Raw genomic sequence first — 6,000 nt, 5'->3', positions numbered from 1 at the left:
ATGATGTTTGAATGGATATTACTGTTGCTGAATGCGTAGTCTAATTAGGGTGAATTAATGTGTTAATTACTTGGCATTACATGTTGTTCTATAATGCTTATTATATTGATTGAGGAACTCACCCTTACGCCTATTTTTTTCAGGTAACGAGAAATGAGTTGAGTAGAAGCTTATACTTGGAGTCTAGAGTAGTTCTTATGGGTCATGCTCTGATAGATGTAACATCGGGAGGGAATGTCTTAATTAGTGTGATATTGGTTGTTGGATGATTTACATGTATAGTGTTACATGTTTTACATTGATGTTGAATTTGATTCCGCTGCGAATTATGCAAAAGACCTTATTTTGATTTAAATAAATGAGCATGACAGGATATTTGATGAAAGAAGTGAAATGATTGTGTGACACCCTTCGGGGCATAATTACTCTGATGAATATATGTGTATTTTAATTATAATAATTTGGGGTATTTAGAAGGGTGTTACATTAGTGGTATCAGAGCCTGGTTGGTCGTGTCGAGTCGTAATTATTCTGTTTCCCCTGTACGGGATAGGTGTTGTGTAACCCTATCAGTACTTATTGTTTAGCTTGTTTGGGTTTCAGAATAGAGATGGCTGGAAGAGGTAGAGATGATGCTGCGATTGCTGAAGCGCTGGGTATGCTGGCTGGAGTACTTGGAGGGAATCCGAATGTTATGGGAATGGGAGCTGCTCGTCAGTTGAGTGAGTTCCAGAAGAACAACCCTCCAATGTTCAATGGAGCATACGATCCAGATGGCGCTTAGAAGTGGTTGAAGGAGATAGAGAGAATCTTCCGAGTAACTGAGTGTGCTGATAACCAGAAGGTCAGGTTCGGTACACATATGCTGTCAGAGGAGGCTGATGATTGGTGGGTTGCTACCCGCACTGAGTTGGAAACTGCTGGAAATGCTGATATTTCTTGGGCTGTGTTCAGAGAGAGATTTCTGAGGAAGTATTTTCCCGAGGATGTCAGAGGAAAGAAAGAGATAGAATTCTTGGAACTGAAGCAGGGTAACCGGACTGTTACGGAGTATGCTGCCAAGTTCACAGAACTGTCGAAGTATTACACTCCCTATGCTGAGGCTGCTGGAGAATTTTCCAAATGCGTGAAGTTTGAGAACGGGTTGCGCCCCGAGATCAAGCAGGCGATTGGATATCAGAGGATTAGAGTGTTTTCTGATTTGGTTGACTGTTGCAGGATTTTTGAACAGGATTCCAAGGCCAGGGCTGAGAGCTATCAGCAGAGGGTTGATAGGAAAGGCAAGAATCAGATCGATCGTGGGAAACCGTATGCAGCTGGCAAAGGTTTCCAGAGACAGAGTGGGATGAAGAGGCCTAGTGGGGGAGACTCTAGTGCTCCTGTTAAGTGTTACAGATGTGGTCAGGCTGGACATCGTATCCATGAGTGTACCAGTAATGAGAAGAAGTGTTTCAAATGTGGAAAAGGTGGTCATTTGGCTGCAGATTGCCGGTTGAAGACTGTGACTTGCTTCAACTGTGGAGAGGTGGGTCATATCAGTCTGCAGTGTTCCAAGCCAAAGAAAGAAAATCAGTCAGGAGGCAAGGTTTTTGCTTTATCAGGTTCTGAGACTTTTGCAGATGATCGTTTGATCCGAGGTACGTGTTATATTAATGGCTTTCCTCTTGTAGCTATTATTGACACAGGTGCGACTCATTCTTTTATATCCTTGGATTGTGCGGTGAAACTTAAGTTAGAGATATCTGAGATGTTGGGTAGTATGGTGATTGATACTCCTGCGAAGGGTTCAGTGACTACTACTTCTGTTTGTTTGAATTGTCCTTTGAGTATTTTTGGTAGAGCCTTTGGGGTAGATCTTGTGTGTCTTCCATTAGTGCAGATTGACGTTATTCTGGGTATGAACTGGTTGGTGTTCAACCGAGTTTCTATCAACTGTTTTGATAAGACTGTGATATTTCCTGAGATCGAAGAAGGAAAGAGTTTGTTTCTATCAGCCAGGCAGGTGAATGAGGAAGTGGCAGATGGGGCAGAGTTGTTTATGCTGTTAGCGACTTTGGAAGCTAAAGATAAACTGGTGATTGGCGATCTAGCTGTAGTGTGTGATTTTCCTGATGTGTTTCCGGAAGAAGTGAATGAATTGCCGCCAGAACGTGAAGTTGAGTTCTCGATTGATTTGGTACCTGGTACTAGACCGATATCGATGGCTCCGTATCGTATGGCTGCTGTTGAGCTAGCTGAATTGAAGAGTCAGTTGGAAGATTTGTTGGATAAGAAATTTATTCGTCCGAGTGTGTCACCGTGGGGTGCACCAGTGCTATTGGTTAAGAAGAAGGAAGGTACTATGAGGTTGTGTGTGGACTACAGGCAATTGAATAAAGTGACAATCAAGAATCGGTATCCTTTACCGAGGATTGATGATTTGATGGATCAATTGGTTGGTGCTAGTGTCTTCAGCAAGATAGACTTGAGATCTGGGTATCATCAGATACGTGTGAAAACTGAAGATATTCAGAAGACTGCTTTCAGAACAAGGTATGGACATTATGAGTATTCTGTAATGCCTTTTGGTGTGACTAATGCGCCTGGAGTATTCATGGAGTATATGAATAGGATTTTTCATCCGTACCTAGACAAGTTTGTAGTAGTGTTTATTGATGACATTTTGGTGTATTCGAAATCTGAAGAAGAGCATGCTGAGCATTTGAGAGTGGTTTTGGGAGTTCTACGAGAAAAGAAGTTATTTGCTAGACTGTCTAAGTGTGAATTTTGGTTAGAAGAAGTTAGTTTTCTTGGGCATGTGATTTCCAGAGGTGGTGTTGCTGTTGATCCTTCTAAGATAGAAGCGGTATCTAAGTGGGAAGCTCCGAAGTCAGTTTCTGAAATAAGAAGTTTTCTTGGACTGGCAGGTTACTATAGGAAGTTTATTGAGGGATTCTCTAAGTTGGCGTTACCGTTGACAATGTTGACTAGAAAGGGACAAGCGTTTGTTTGGGACTCAAAATGTGAAGAAGGGTTCCAAGAGTTAAAGAGAAGGCTAACTACTGCTCCTATTCTGATATTACCGAGTTCGTCGGAATTATTTGAGGTTTATTGTGACGCCTCATTGTTGGGTCTAGGTGGTGTGTTGATGCAGAATAAGCAGGTTATAGCCTATGCTTCGAGACAACTAAGGGTTCATGAGAGGAACTATCCGACACATGATTTAGAGTTGGCAGCTGTGGTATTTGCTCTGAAGTTGTGGAGGCATTATTTGTATGGATCAAGATTTGAAGTTTTCAGTGACCATAAGAGTTTAAAGTATTTGTTTGATCAGAAAGAGCTGAATATGAGACAGAGGAGATGGTTAGAATTTCTGAAGGATTATGATTTTGGTTTGAATTACCATCCGGGTAAAGCAAATGTAGTAGCTGATGCATTGAGCCGGAAATCATTGCATATGTCTATGTTAATGGTTAAGGAATTGGATTTAATTGAACAGTTTAGAGACTTGAGTTTGGTGTGTGAAAGTACTCACAATAGTGTTAAATTGGGAATGCTGAAGTTAACGAGTGGTATTCTGGATGAGATCAGAGAGGGTCAGAAATCCGATATGCTTTTGGTTGATAAGTTGACTTTAGTGAATCAAGGTCAGGGTGGCGAATTCAGAGTTGATGAGAATGGTATTTTGAAATGTGGTAGTCGGGTGTGTATTCCGGACGTTACTGAACTTAAGAAGAGTATCCTGGAGGAAGGACATCGTAGTGGCTTGAGTATTCATCCTGGAGCTACGAAGATGTATCATGATTTGAAAAGGTTATTTTGGTGGCCGGGAATGAAAAGAGAAATTGCGAGTTTTGTGTATTCCTGTTTGACTTGTCAGAAGTCGAAGATTGAGCATCAGAAGCCGTCTGGGCTAATGCAACCGTTGGCTATTCCAGAGTGGAAGTGGGATAGTATCAGTATGGATTTTGTTTCTGGGTTGCCGAGGACAAGTAAGAATTTTGAGGCTATATGGGTAATTGTTGATAGGTTGACGAAGCCGACTCATTTCATTCCGATCAGAATGGATTATCCATTAGAGAGATTAGCCGAGTTGTATATTGAGAAGATTGTAAGTTTGCATGGGATTCCGTCTAGTATTGTTTCGGACAGAGATCCTAGATTTACATCGAAGTTTTGGGAAGGTTTGCAGAAGGCTTTGGGAACTAAGCTGAGATTGAGTTCTGCATATCATCCGCAGACTGATGGTCAGACGGAGAGGACGATTCAGTCACTAGAGGATCTTTTGAGAGCTTGTGTTTTGGAAAAAGGAGGTGCTTGGGATTGTTATTTGCCTTTGATTGAGTTTACCTACAACAATAGTTTTCATTCGAGTATTGGTATGGCACCGTTTGAAGCTTTGTATGGTAGGAGATGTCGGACACCTTTATGTTGGTACGAGTCCGGTGAGAGTGCTGTGGTTGGACCGGAGATTGTTCAACAAACTACAGAAAAGATTAAGATGATTCAGGATAAGATGAGAATTGCTCAGAGTCGTCAGAAGAGTTATCATGATAAGAGGAGGAAGTCACTTGAGTTTCAAGAGGGAGACCATGTGTTTCTTCGTGTTACTCCGATAACTGGTGTTGGTCGAGCTTTGAAGTCGAAGAAGTTGACACCTCGATTTATTGGTCCTTATCAGATTTTAGAGAGGATAGGAGAGGTAGCCTATCGTATCGCTTTACCGCCGTCGCTTGCGAATTTGCATGATGTTTTTCATGTGTCTCAGTTGAGGAGATACGTTCATGATCCGTCGCATGTAGTCCAAGTAGATGATGTACAGGTGAGAGATAACCTGACTGTTGAAACATCACCTATGAGGATCGAGGATCGAGAGTTGAAGCAGTTGCGGGGTAAAGAGATTGCCTTAGTGAAGGTAGCTTGGGGAGGACCAGCAGGTGGCAATGTGACTTGGGAACTTGAGAGTCAGATGAAGGAGTCTTATCCGGAGTTGTTCGCTTGAGGTATGTTTTCGAGGACGAAAACTCTTTTAGTGGGGGAGAGTTGTAACACCCCGATAATAATATGTATTTATTTAAATTAAATTAATAATATGTTTATTAATTTAATTAGAATATTTGAATTATTATTATTATTTTGGAATAATAATTATTGGGATAATTATTTAGTGGAATAATATTATTGGAGTATATAAGTTGGAATAATAAAAAGTCCCAATTTTTGGAAAAAGGTTTTCACGTGAAAAGGGAAAAGAGGCAGAAAGGGCAAAAGGCAGAGCAAGAGAAGAGGAGGAGCTTGAAGCTGCGGAAATTGCCGGATTACTCAGGTAAGGGGGGTTTATCATCGATTAACGGGTATTATGGGATGATATGTACTGGGTAGTGATAGACCATTGTTTTACCTATGATTGGATAATATATGTTGAATTTGTGAACTGTTGAGATGAACGAAAATTGGAATATAATTGAAGAATTCGTAGGAATTTAGTGTGGAAATGTTAGACCTTGTGGAATCGAATAGGATCTGTTTTGAGTCAGACAATAGGAAGGAATTTTGTGTGAAAATTGGACTGTAGAAGGTTGAATTGGGTAGATCTCGTAGCAGAGAAAGCCATTGCAGATCTGAGAATTCTGATCTCTGGTCATACGCGTATGGCACTAGGCAATACGCGTATGAGATGTTGGTACGCGTATGGGGGGAAGCCTTACGCGTATGGGAGAGAAAGATGACATTTTGAACGTGAATTGGTCTCTGGTGGTACGCGTAATGGGATATTGTTACGCGTAGCATACGCGTATGAGACACGTGATACGCGTATGAGTTGGGCGAGGAAATGCGCAATACGCGTATGAGAGTGGGCAATACGCGTATGGAGTTGGCCAGGTTTGGGCGATACGCGTATGGCATGGGCAGTACGTGTATGGGCAGAGTTGGGATTTTCCTGAACTGTTGTTGTGCAGTTTTTGGTTGTTTAGGCTGAGTGATGTACTTAGCTGAGATATGATGTTGTAAGGATCAATT

This window comes from Lathyrus oleraceus, chromosome 7 (genome assembly GCF_024323335.1).
Source record: "Lathyrus oleraceus cultivar Zhongwan6 chromosome 7, CAAS_Psat_ZW6_1.0, whole genome shotgun sequence".
NCBI classification, from domain to species: domain Eukaryota; kingdom Viridiplantae; phylum Streptophyta; class Magnoliopsida; order Fabales; family Fabaceae; genus Lathyrus; species Lathyrus oleraceus.
Note: the sequence above shows the minus strand (reverse complement) of the source record.